The following is a 14,718-nucleotide window of genomic DNA, read 5'->3' as shown; positions in this document are numbered from 1 at the left end:
AGGAGGTATGCTAGGAGTTGCAGCGCAAAAGAAGGTATGTTGGGAGTTATTGTATTGGGAGGCTACTGTGGCAGACCTGCAACTCCCAGCATAACTCCTTGTGCACAAGGTGGTATGCTGGGAGTTGTAGTGCATGAGAAGGTATGCTGGGAGTTGTTGTTATATCGGAAGGCTGCTGCTGCACATCTGCAACTGGACTAGTGGGGCTTCAAGTGACTACCCAGTAAATAATAACACTTTGCCTGTATGTCAGGAAAGTTAATAGTGTGATCTTGCTATTAAAAACCACACGTGCCCTAGACCTAAAGTGCCTAGACACACTAATGTATTTATGTTGGTTGAACCCACTAATTTCAGCTGAATCTGTGTAAGTGGGGCTCCTGACACCCCCGTCAGATTATGTCAGTGGAGAGAAGGACTGTGCTAGATGAACTGCAATTGCCTAATCCTTCTCAGGGAGATAAGTCATGCTAGCTCATTAGCCTCTCTATGTGGCCAAGGCAAGTGTTCATGTATATGTTGCGGTCAGGACAGACACCTGTCAGCTGAATGATTGACAGCTATCTCATGTACGGATGAATATGGATAACTTGGCCTCTGGACAGCACAAGACAAAGGCAATATGGTACCCTAATTTGGTGCCCAATGGGGCTTGTTTGGCTCAATGTCTATGCAGCTACCACCTGGGGAGGCAATACTTCTTAGGGTTAATAACCTACCATTTACAGAAACCAATGTTTCCAATGATGTAGAAGTTGTAGAAAAACAAAATCTTAAACACTTCTGTATGAAACTGAAGGCATATTGCAGTACGGTAAAACATGTAAAGAGGAAGTCCCGTGAACACTAAAATCGGCAGGCAGGGGTGGGGGTGGGTGAGAAAAGTCAACTGATCCCTTTGCCACATATGGCTTTCTTCAAATCAGCCACCGGACAATCTAAAGGCCCTATTACATGGGCCGATCTGGAAGAGCAAGTGAGCTATTAAACGTGCCGACAATGGGTGGGTAAGAGCAGGGGGTTTGGGGGCACGGGGGGGATCCTCGGACAATCTAAAGCGAATAGGAGCCCGTAGAAGATAGCGGCGGTCTTCTGCCGCTGCTCCAATAATATGGAGCAACGGCCAGCAGACCATTGCTATCGTTGTCGTTTTTTCCAACATCTTGAAAAATAAGGCTCATCATTGCCTTTTAACACTAGGTATTACACCAAGAGATTATTGTCTGTAAGTAAGCGAGCGATGACCTGATAGGGCTGTATTATGGTGCGTTTACACAGACAGATTTATCTGACAGATCTTTGAAGCCAAAACCAGGAACAGACTATTAACAGGGACCAGGTCATAAAGGAAAGACTGGGATCTATCCTCTATTCAAATCTATTCCTGGCTTTGGCTTCCAAAATCTGTCAGATAAATCTTTCTGTGTAAACGCACCCTTACACGGCCTGATATTGAGGAGATTGCAAACGCTGACCTAAGACAATAGGGATACTGCCTTTGCTATGTTCACACACAGAATTTTTACTTAGTATTTTGAGTATTCTGCAGCCAAAACCAGGAGTGGATTGAAAACACAAAGGCTATGGGGGAGATTTATTAAAGGGTGTAAAATTTAGACTGGTGCAAACTGCCCACAGCAACCAATTACAGCTCCTCTTTCCTTTCAGCACTGCCTAAAGCTGAGCTGTAATTGGTTGCTGTGGGTAGTTTGCACCAGTCTAAATTTTACACCCTTTGATAAATCCCCCCCTATGTTCGCACAATGTTGAAATTTAGATAACGGATGCCATTTAATGGCAAATAATTGCTGTTATTTTAAAACAACGTCTGTTGTATTGACATATCGCCTGTTATTTGTTATTAAATGGCATCCATCATCTAAATTTCAACAGTGTGCGAACATAGCCTTTCTGTGTTTTCAATCCACTCCTGGTTTTGGCTGCAGAACACTGAGCAAAAATACTGTGTGTGACCATAGCCATAGGCTGTTTTACCAGACTCCTTATGGCTGCATAGGTTCGTTCACCTCTGGTATACAGAAAACTAGGAGGACTGAAATATGGATGTGGACACATATGCTGCTGTCTAATAAAATAATTTCAATCTGGCATTAAATATTAGGACAGATTTAACAAGTAGCAAAGAAAAGATTTTCAATAAGACCAGATAACTTCCTGCTAGGTGGTTTACAGCTTAGCCAGGAAGACAAGCCAAAGCACTATGCACTAGTATGTATCCTCTACTCTTTGCATTAGTGACTGGGGACAAGGGTTCTGACATTAGTTTCCGGCAGTACTGCAGCTCATTCTGAATGCTTCCCCTAGGTTTTCACATGGCCACGGGGGTGCAGCCACCTGACAGGCATAATGATACAGCGGTTGAGCTTCAGCTGGGAAGCACAGCACTCACCTCAGTAACAGCTCTTAAGCCTGGATGTGTCTTTTGATAGATTTGCTGTGAACGCTTATTCTCATGTGAATGTCAAGTGGCATACACTTGATGTGGATTCAGCTACTCTGCAGCTGTGCCTGCCCTGTGGCTGGGAAGAGGTTAATCTGATTTAGTGCATGTCAGTAGTCTCAAGCAGCAAGGCGTTTAATGAACCAAGAGAGGTGGTAATGGAGGTGGCGGTGAGGAAGAGTGAATGGTAGGAGGTGGGAGTGTGAAGGAGACAACGGTGCTACAATTAGAATGTCTTTAGAATCAGGATCTCTAGGGCAGAGAAAAATTCGCTTGGAGGGGCTGAACACCACACCCCCAAAATTATTTACATGCATGCACGCTATCTGCATACAAATGCACAAACAGAATGACATTTAGAAAGAAATTTGCATAGTAACACGTGCACAAGAGAGGCAGCTTCAGACGCGCATACAGACATGTACTCACCTGACAAGTCCCCCTTCCTCCACACAATCCCCCACTAATCATTATCACACCCCAGTACTACCAACCTCACACAGAAAGAAGCTGGAGCTCTCAGGCACAAGGACACGACACAGAGATCTCCGCCAACTCTTTATTTTACCATTACCTGAAGGTTGGGAGGAGACGCTGTGTGCCTAGAGACTGGAGAGTGGCTAGTGGCCCCTTATCAACACCTACAATTAGAGAGGGCTCAGGAGCAACACTACTGAGGGCGAGGAACGAGATTCTCCTGAGAGGAAACAAAGGAGGAAGGAGACCGAGTGCCGGAGTGAAGCAGGAAAAAAAACAAAGTGAAATTGCTCTTGTTGATGCTCACAACCAAGAAAAACCTTCTGCAGACAATGCACTTGACTTGTACCATTGTCATCAGCATGGCAACCATTTGCCGGCTGTCATGTTAGGAATTAGCAAATGGGCCTTGAAAGGCTCAATCATTCCTCATAGGAATGCAGCATTTATGTTCCTTACACCTGAACATCCAACAATGTGGAAATGCATTTACTATATGAAAACTAGCTGTTTTATATATACTAGTCATAGAATGGATGCCTGGCAATTTGGGTATTTTATTACTGACACTCTTAGCGGTTAGTCCAAGGGGTTATTCAAGTGGATGGGACAATGCTGCAGTACCATACACCGCCTCTACTAATAGTACAATGACACAAACACAAATGAGGCTGCGGCACACTGCCAATGCAATGGCTGACTGGTGGGGGTCTGACTCCTGACATCACTATTAACCTAATATTATAGGCCTATTGTGAAAACAGGCCATCCACTTCACACAACAGTTTTTTAATGCACTTTTAAAAGCCTTTCCCTTGATTCTAGATGTTACCTTTAAGTACATAGTAAATTATGAAACACAGTACAGTATATGCTCTAGGTGTGGCACTTTATCAGGCACTACTCCATACACTTTGTTATATGGAGAGAAAAAAAGGGGGGGGGGGGCAGCATAACAAAACACTCACCCCAACCTCTCAATAAAACTCTGTAGGTAAAGGTGTCCCTGACATTATATATATATATTAAAATATATATATGTATATACACACACCTCCAACCTGCTGCCTTACTGTCTGCACTAGGTACCCGCACATGCTGAGTACCTGCACTCCAGTTGGCATAGCAGCGTACACTTACACCGGCCCAGCACTGGGTCACTGACTTGCACAGAGGTGCACACCGGTAAATACTTATATAAAGCTGGTTCAGCAGGTTTTCTAACGGTAGCAACAAGGTAAATAAACACTGTGCATACCTGTGGGACTTGCACTATAGTCACCATACTCTGGGGAGTACTGGTGGGATATACAACAAGAGGGGCAGGAGTCACACACACAGGGGTGGGGGCAGGCACCTATAAGAAGTTGGAAAAAATAGCCCATGGATATGTCTTTTACTGTTTATAATTACAGGAATAGATGTTCCTTGTGCAGTTTATTTTTTAACTTTGTGGATGTTACTACAAATGTGTTATATATACAGTATCTTCTCAATAGTGCAAATGACTAAGATTATTGTCCTACCAATACAATGAACATGTGGGGAAGCCCCCCATTACTTTTTGCCCCCTGGAAATCAGCAGGGCTGACAACAGTTGATTCCCCTCCTTCCTAGGGAAGTGACCCTACAAGTCTGGCTGATCGGAGTGCCCATGTTGATAGGCTATTGGGAGATGTAGGTGTAGGAGGACAGCGTGTGCTGCTGCTTTGGTGAATCCATTACCTATGTGCAGATGCGTTCTTGGGGTATCTCTTCAAGAATACAAGGACCATATGGCTGTCAGTGATGAAATGTGTGGCCACTTCAGCAGTTCATGAAGGGTTTCAGCAACGGGTATGAAGCTACCATTTGCCCTTGCGGTGCCTCAGTATACTTCATCACCTGTCTCACAGCGACTAGCCCTCTGCCCTATTCTATGCGTGCGATAAACACGTCCGTTCCTCACCAGATGTGCTCGGGGCTCTGGCACAATCAGCCCTGCCTAGCCAGTTGAAAGCTGTATTCCATCAAAGTAGAGAGGGTGGGGAGGGGGGACAATAGTCATGTGACTAGAGTGGAAAAGCTTTATCTAAAGTGACCAGTCATTTCATCAACCTTTTCATGGAAAAAAAATATTTTTAAAAATAAACACTTACGGATTCCTGACTCTTTCATGCCAAGGATTCTTGGGTTTCTTACTGATCTATGAATACTGAGCCCCAGCAATGACAAGCTGTATTCACCACTGCACCCAGTTATAGGCTGCCATAAGAGTTGTCAGATGACAATTACCATACTAGCACCAAGATCTACACAATTTAATGTGGAACTGTCTTGCAGATTTCCCTGTGGATTAGCCTGAAGTCAGTGGGTTCAGCCAACTGTAGGCTAGGTGTCCAAGTACCTTTAGCATCAGTGTGTATCAGGGTCGGAGTAACTTTACCATAGGCCCCGGGCTGTTCACCAAGCCTGGCCCCCTCAACCCGCTGTAACTATGGCAGCACTAGCGTGGTGTTCATAGTACAGGATAGATAATGTCATAATGCCCTGAATTGTGCCAAATTGCAGGGAAAAAAAGCTGTGATTTTTCGCAAATCATGGCAAAACTGTAGCAGGACACATAACACCACTAAAAGTATAAGTCTTTTTGGGTGGCCATGGGCCGCCAGGAGCTCAGGGCCCCGGGCTACCGCCCGAAACGGACCTATTATAATCCGCTACTGGTGTGTATTGAGAAGGGAACATTAGACAGGGTTTGCATGCATAAAATCATCAGCATATTACAGTACAAGCGATATGAATAAGATATGAACAAATCACTTTCACACAGCATGGAATCCACATGGAAACTGACCGGTTGTGTAGGTTTACCACCTGCAGCATGTCAAAATCTGCATAAATAACAGTAATTAAAAAAAAAAAAAAAAAATTTGTAGAATGGATGCACAGCTAAATTTCTACTGCAAAATGTATTTGGTGCAGATTAGCACTGGTGCATTTATAAGACAAAGCTAAACAGCTGTGCAAATTGCAAGCAATCTTTTCTGCATTAAAGTACTGTATTTCCTGCGTATAAGACTACTTTTTCACCCTGGAAAATCTTCTCAAAAGTCAGGGTCGTCTTATACGCCGGGGATCATCTTATAGGACAGGTGCTAAAAAACTTCGGACTGGAGAATCTGCGGTTGCCGCATACAGTGGGGGGAGCTCAAGAACGGCCGTATCCTAGCTGTATGCAGCGACTGTATGAAGGGTAAAGCGAGCTGCAGGTGTCCAGGGTATAGAAAAAAAAAAAAAAAAAAGAGATGCAGTAAAACGGTGCTGTGTCCAGAAATACAAACTTCTTTAACCCATCTGACCCGCCCTTGTATCATACTGGTATTACTGTACCACCATCTCTGCCTCTCAGATCTTGCTGCTGTCTGATATTTTTTATTAATTTTTATTTGCTGTGCGTTGAAAGAGGGTCAGTCTTGTACGGAGAGTATATGCCGAACTCTATATTTTAACTTAGAAAGTTGGGAGTCATCTTATATGCCGGAAATTACGGTACTCTTTGTAAATGGGCCAATAATCATCGTCACTGCTGACAATCGGCCTATGTATAAAAGACCAGCAGTCAACTGATGAATTTCTCAGGTACAACCTTACTTTCAGGTATAAATTCTGGATACTGAAGCCTAAGGTGTATGGATGAACTTATCTAGTCTGCCAGCATGAAGACCTAAACCTTTAATGACCCTACAAACTGCTGCAGTACAGTAGTAGCAATGCAGCATTATATATGTGCACTGTAACTGCAGCAAAATAATGCATGGCAGAAAAAATAATAATAATTTCACATACTTATATACTCCAAGCATAAAAAGTACATTACATCTTTAAAACCATGTACAAAAAAAAAAAGGTTTGGAGAAACAGGCAGTCATTTCAGAGAGGCTGGTGCCCATTGAGGGCTTTATTTAGCTAAATCGGCAGTGTGATTTTCTGAAGTGGCTTTTCCACTCCTTGCATCTCTGTTCATGCTTAAAGCGTCTCATTGGTCTCTGAATGGGTTAGCAGACGTTCTGCCAGCACAGGGCTCGCCCAGCCAACAATAATAAATTGACAGATTAAAAAAGCATTAGGGCTGCATTCCAGGGAGGATCAGCTCAGAACCTGGATGTGCTCCTGCCGCCAAGTGCAAGGCCAAAGGACGCCTGCATGTAATGGTGTGTTTACACAGACAGATTTATCTGACAGATTATTGAAGCCAAAGCCAGGAACAGACTATAAGCAGAGAACAGGTCATAAAGACTGAGATTTCTCCTCTTCTGAAATCCATTCCTGGCTGTGATTCAATTATCTGTCAGATAAATCTCTCTGTGTGAAGGCGCCCTTAGGCATCATCTATGACCACAAACTGCTCAAGTGCCCCACAACATGCACAGGAAACAAAGTGAAAGATCAGTGGCATTTCTAGTCAAAAGAAATACAAATTTACAGTGTAATGCTCCCATACAACAAGCATGTTACTGAAGAGTGTGTCCTTTTAGCTTACACTTGACACATTTATGTACCAATACAATTGTTTTTCAAGGTGCTAAATAATGCTGTCTGCTAGGCGTAGGAAAGAAAAAACCTGACACAATGCATGCCAAAAATGGTTTTGGACATACACAAAATAGGTGATAAATGAAACCAATGATAAAAACTGGAAGTATAAATTAAGGTTTTCTGCAGGAAAAGAAGCCAAAACAATAGAGTGAATGATACCTTATGAACAGGTTTAGAATTCTGTGCCAAATAAAGGGACGTTCCAAAGAGAATATTTTTTTCCTATGCAGTTGCTGTTCCAGTGATTCCTACATCAAGCCTGCTGCTTCCACTGATGTGTTGACCCTGTAGGAAGTGCCTACTCAGCCAAAGCAGTGACCAGTCTAGGCCAGTGACTGGCTAGGCAGGTATATCCTGCAGAAATGAAATGGAGGGCAACGGGGACCAGGAACTGTTGGAATGACAGCCAAGTATCTTCCCTTTATTTATGTTTAAAGCACTCTATTAGGCTGGGTTCACACTACGTTTTTGAAATCATTTTTTTCATCCGATTTTTGCAAAAAAAACGGATGAAAAAAAAACCAAAAAAACATGCATTTGTGTGCATCCGTTTTGATCCTTTTTTTCCATTGACTTCCATTATAAAATTTTTTTTTTTTTTTAAAAAGCATCAAAACGGATCCTTTTTTTACGTACACAAAAACATAGCTGACTTTAAAAAAAGGACCCGTTTTGATCCATTTTATTTACAATGGAAGTCAATTGAAAAAAGGATCAAAACGGATGCACACAAATGCATCAGTTTTTTTCTGTTTTTCATCCATTTTTTGCAAAAAAATGGATGAAAAAAAAAAACCGGATTGCAAAGACAAACATAGTGTAAACAAAAATGTAAAAAAAATATATATATTCTATAACACAGCATACCAGACTGGTCACATCTGCAGTTTCTCTGTTTATACGCTAAACGCCATAAGAACACAGTATGGTATAAGTTCCCATTCTCCCCCTAGTGGAGGCTGCAGGCATGTTAACTTTTTAAAGGGATTTTCATATACTGTAGAAGGGCTGGACGATATCAGTTTTTTTCTTTTTTTTTACTGATAAGACAGATACTAAAAGTTATTCTTATAATGTAATATGTTTCTATTTTCTGACTGTAATTAAAAAAAAAATTGTACTTTGTTATGGGGGCAGCCATCTTGTCTGAGTTATTTTTAGAAAGGGAGGTTTTGCCATGATCTGCTAAGTTTTAGGGCCACTGTGGGCTGTTTTCTATTCACCCATGTTTTTTTTACTCCCTGGTTTGGATTGTTTGAGCAAGGGAACTGCTAAACTACATAGACCAGCATTCTCTGTGTGTCGGAGCCCCGCCCCCCCCCTGCTTTGTAATTCCTCCCACATTTTCCTCCCCCAAGTGAACACTAGCCAATCTGAAGTAAAAACAAAAAAACACCACCCAGCCATCATTTCCCCATATGATTTCTCACCGTATCCCCAGATAACATGAGAGAAACATGAGAGAGGCAGCCAGCACAGGCAGTCAGCTGTTCTACATTGCTGGGATGGGGGACATGATAGGGGGAGTAGTGGTCGCTGTTCTCTCCTTCCATAGAGCACAGATGGCCCAATTTCTTCTCCCCAGAACACTGCACTGCTATTAGGCAACAGGGTCAATTTCTGTGATTCTATTGGCTCTGATGGACCATGTGATGAAGGTCCTGAAGAGCACTGTCAATAGCTAAAAAGGAACATGTGACACTGAGTATAACAACCAATAAGAATTCAGACGCCCAGATATTGAAACTAGACCTGAGGAAGGGGACCAATTAGAAAAGACTCTCTCACTGCCAAGACCATCCAGTGCCATAACATGTACTGTGATGTATTGGCACAAAATGGAGGACAGTAACATGTATTGTGACAACAAAAATAGAAATTTTTAAAACTACAGAACTTCCTGTGCAGCTGGAGAGGTGGTCGAAATCAGGGAAAATGACCAGACCAGAACTAGAAGCCCATGGGTGGTATGTATAACTTGGGAAAGGAACAAAAAAGGAGAAAAAAAGTTTTAAACTTGACAACCCCTTTAATGGCATTCAGGGACATGCTTAACAGCGATCTTCATGGACATAGACGACCATAGTCTGTGCCCTTGAGAGGAGTGTGAAACATTGCTAAGCGTACTCTGCTATTGTCTTGCATTGATGCACTCTATCTACTGGTGTCACCTTGTTAATGTAATGCTGTACAGATCACTTTACAGCAGCCTCCTCTTATCACCACAGACACAACAGCAAGTCTCAGCTTAGTTTTAGCCCAGTGATAAGAATGAAAATTCCAAGATTTAGAATTTTATAACATAGAGAGAAAAATGGAAAAAATTTCAATAAAAAATATTTAAACAATAAGTCATGGAGAGAAATTCCCTTTAAGGAAGGGTTCACATATAGCAGATATGCAGCGAAATCTGCTGCGATTACTAGCTATGTCAGTTTGAATAGGTTTACTTACCCGCAGCAGAATTTTCATCCCGCTGCGAGTATACAAACGCCGCCCCCCTAAAACCCGCAGTGGCCCAGTGAATACTTAAGGCCCCATTCACACGTCCGTGTCAGTTTTTTACTGTCAGGAAATCCTGATCAGGAGGCCTTAAATGTCATCAGGAATGTATCAGGATTTCCTGACAGTAATCCGTTTTACCTTCAGGAAACCATCAGGAAAAACCTTCAGGATTTCCTCATGAGAAGAAAAATAGGACATGTATTTCTGCAAACTGGATGGTCACAGCTTGCAGAATTACAACTCCCATCATGCTTGGCTGACAGGTCATGATGGAAGTTGTACTTCTGCAGTCTGTGGTCACCCAGGTTGCAGTACATGATGGGAGTTGTACTTCTGCAACCTGGATGGCCATCCAGGTTGCAGAAGTACAACTCCCATCATGACCTGTCAGCAAGGCATGGTGGGAGTTGTACTTCTGCAACCTGGATGGCCACAGGCTGCAGAAGTACAACTCCCATCATGACCTGTCAGCAAGGCATGGTGGGAGTTGTACTTCTGCAACCTGGATGGCCACAGGCTGCAGAACTACAACTCCCATCATGGCCTGTCAGCAAGGCATGGTGGGAGTTGTACTTCTGCAACCTGGATGGCCACAGGCTGCAGAACTACAACTCCCATCATGGCCTGTCAGCAAGGCATGGTGGGAGTTGTACTTCTGCAACCTGGATGGCCACAGGCTGCAGAGGTACAACTCCCATCATGGCCTGGTGGGAGTTGTACTTCTGCAACCTGGATGACCACAGGCTGCAGAACTCCCATCATGGCCTGTCAGCAGGCGGGGGTGCCGCGAGTGGCCGCCGGGGGTACCTGCAGACAAGGATGCGGACGAAGAGGCAGCAGGAGGCCGGGGCAGAGACGGAAGGTGAGTGGAACTCCGGACGCTTTCCTGATGTGCATCAGGAAAGTGTCCGGGGCCCGGGCGCTCCCATAGACTCCTATGGGGGCGTCCGGGCTGGATTTCCGGACGAAAATAGGACCGGTTCTAAAAAATGCGGTCCTATTTTCCGGAACGGACACCCTTTCGGAAAATTCCGGAAGGGTGTCCATGTCCAATGAAAGTCTATGCGTCCGGATTTCCTGATAGGAAATCCGGGTGGTTTTTCCGGACGTGTGAAGGGGGCCTTACTGGTATGCAGTCCGGCTTGCTTCTGTGGAGAAGGAGGCCGGAGCGCAGACCAGTAAAGTAATTACTGGGCTAAGGTGGGTTAAGGGGGGCAGTGTTTTATTTTTCAGATGCACAAAATATCACTCTCGATACCCCAAAGATTTGCATTCTGGGAGGGTTAGATACAAATAGGCCACCCTGCACCAACAGTTGTTGGACCTTGTTGAGATTCAGTGATCAGAAAAAATTGTATCCTTATCAAAGTAACTGGCACCAAGCTAAGAATAAGCAAACAGCAATGAACAATAGCTTGTCTTTGCATGCACCTGGCTCTGAAGAAGCATCTACATAAGACTTGGGTGTACAGAAAGATAATACGGAGAGAACACAATGACACTATTGCTCAGGGAAATGCTGACTTTACTATTCAGTGTCTCTTACTATAATCCAAGACACGGACCAGATCACTGGATTGCAGTACACATAACAGTACAATTCCTGCGCTGGTTCCTTGAGTTCTGTAGGACCTGCTCTTTTATGATTTACCGGCCCAGGGGCGGTTTTTGGGTCGGCATGCGCTGCCTGCTTCTTCCTCCGGGCAGTGAGGAGACCTCCTTACCCTTTTCTGTTCTGCCCTTGCTTACTATAGCTTCCTCTCCACCCCTTATTTTCTTCTTTTCTCTCTATTCTTTTCTCATATAACTTGTGTGGGCAACCTTATAGGTTAACTGGATACAATGTTAATGTGCTGGTAGTTGTTAGGCAACAGATGCCTTAGAGTTTGTATTATTGTCATTGTGTCATATCCCCGCTTGCACGCGGAGGCCAGCTCTGCAGCTTACTCATACTTGCATAACTGTATTGTTTTCTACAGTCTGTTTCTTTGAAAACGTTCAATTAAAAACCAGATTACACTTAACACAGTACAGTTTATAAGACATGGCGTACGGCAAGCTCAGCGCCTGTATAGTAAAAGGTAGAGACATAACTGTCGCTGCCTGGTCACCTCCATAGCACACTGCCTACACATTGTATCTATGACATCCGGTAAAACGGGAAGAGACCAGTAGATGCTTAGAACTACGGCTCCATGTTCCGCAGCAGCTTGGCTCCATTTTGCTGACAGTCTTGTCCATGGAGAGAAGAGTCTGCTATAGAGGAGACCAACACAGTGAGAGCAGCTGACCAGCGCCAGAACATAGACGTGGTCTATACATCTGAATGCATGCAATAGATACAGAGCCAGTTTCTGGACCTCCACATAACAGGGAAAACAAATAACATAACTGTGGGGTCTTTATGGTCACATGAAATAAAAAAATTGAAGTCTCACATCCTTATAATAAATAATAAAACTACAGATTACCACAAAAATTCAGGCTCTTACATAGTTCCATAGACAAAATAAAAATGATAAGGATCAGGATATGAGGATTGAATTTTTTATCTTAAGTAATTTCTTACTTATCATATTCTTTCACATTGTGAAAAGGAATAAGGAATATTTCAGACTAGAAATCTAGAAGAAATATCTTTCAGGAGCAGAAAATAGTTAAATTACGGTAAAGCTAGGGTCACACTGTTTCCTATGCGTTTCACTGTTTCTGTACATTTAATTTTAATGTTTTCGTGTAAAAATATATAATTTTTAAAATAATGTAAGTCAATAGAAATGGAATCTGCAGTAAAGCATTCAAAAATCATTTACAGCAAGTGAAGGCAGATATATACACTACTGCCTGCTGCTCTGGGGTCTGTGGTTAGACCCTTAGTAATGTAACAGAAGAAGGGCATATGTTTTACTACATTGGTGAAAAAGTACATTACTACAGCATGGCAAAAATGCTGCATGCAGATGACTACAGCATCTGACCTATATGTAAAGCCAGAGCGGAGGGAGAGGTGTATGAGCTGGATGCACTACAAAGATGGGGGGAGATTAATCATATACAATCCACATTGCATCTGGTCTGCAGAAAACAGATTATGGATTTTTTCCCCCAAAAGGAGATGAAAGGAGAAACTATTTCGCAATTACTATTGATCTGCAAGATATATAAGATTTGTGGAGAAGTAATGTTCTAATATTACAAACAGTGTAGAACCAAAAGGTCTGAGCGCACAGAAGGGCTAGGCGATTAATCGAGCAAAAAAAACTTAACTAAATATGGCTCTGGTTACCCCCTCCCCTTGTGTCTTACCCAGCCTATGCATCCACCTTCCCTGGTTTCCTATTGTATATATGTATGTGTGTGCTGCTACTGTGTGATATGTTGTAGGTGTGATGTGTAGTGAGCGCTGCTACATAATATATTTTATGTATGTGTGATGTGTATTGTGTGTTGCAGCTGTGAGATATATAGTGTGTGTATGTGTGATGTGTATTGTGTGTGTTGCAGCTGTGAGATATATAGTGTGTGTTGTATGTGTGATGTGTATTGTGTGTTTCTGCTGCGTGATATATACAGTGTGTATGTGTGATGTGTATTGTGTGTGTTGCAGCTGTGAGATATACAGTGTGTATGTGTGATGTGTATTGTGTGTGCTGCTGCGAGATATATAGTGTATGTGTGTTGTGTATTGTGTGTGCTGCGGTGTGATATATAGTGTGTGGGGTTTTACTTTTAAATGCTGTAGCATTTAAGAGAAAAATCTAATTGGAGCCGTGGCATCAGGGAAGTGTCTGGGGGGCCGTCCCCTAGCATCTCCCCATTGGTGTACGAATATGTAATACAGCAAGGAAAATGACAAGGACAGAAAAGGAGGATCTTAGTGCCCCCACCACCATATGAAGCTAAATGCTACATTGTGTTTTTTGATCCCATACAAAATCCAACACAGAGAAGCCATGTGACCCTGCTTATGTCTATAACCTGATATATGTGCTATATATAGCAGATCATACATGTTTTACCTGTAGGTCTCTGGAGTCATGCACATGCAGTAACATCTGTTTGGAATCCCATGCGACTGACAAAGCTTCTAAAGTAGCTTCATCCGTTTTCTTATATGTTACCACCTTAATTCCCTGGCACACCTCCACCGTTCTGCCTACATGATACCTGTGGTTAAACAAACCTTCGCCTTCAGTATGTGTCCCTTATGTAGAGAAGGTATTCATCTACATACCTACGTGACACCAGCGTTATCAGTGTCCACAACTTTTGAGCCTAGAACATTATTCCCCATCTTTATAAAGTAACAAGGGTATTCCAGTGGGAAAAAGCATGAAGTACAGGAAAAAGGCAACTAAGGCAAAAAAAAATCAATTTGTAAATTACTTTTATTTAAAAATCTTAAGACTTCCAGTAGTCTCAATTCTTACTAGCTGCTGTATGCCCTGCAGGAAGTGGAGTATTCTCCAGAGCAGCAGCAAATCCCATAGAAAACCTGTATTGCTCCGACAGTTCCTGTCAGGACAGAGGTGGCAGCAGAGAGCAATGTGTCAGACTGGAGAGAATACACCACTTCCTGCCCTGCAAATCCATCAGCAGAATACAGGACGCCATTTACTGATTCTTAAGTCCACCAAACAGGTGTTTACACATATACAGCAGACAGTATCAAAAATACATGGCATGGTTCATGTCAA

The sequence above is a fragment of the Dendropsophus ebraccatus genome, unplaced genomic scaffold (genome assembly GCF_027789765.1).
Source record: "Dendropsophus ebraccatus isolate aDenEbr1 unplaced genomic scaffold, aDenEbr1.pat pat_scaffold_1104_ctg1, whole genome shotgun sequence".
Classification (NCBI taxonomy): domain Eukaryota; kingdom Metazoa; phylum Chordata; class Amphibia; order Anura; family Hylidae; genus Dendropsophus; species Dendropsophus ebraccatus.
The sequence above is the reverse complement of the archived record's forward strand: the minus strand, read 5'-3'. Positions refer to the sequence as shown.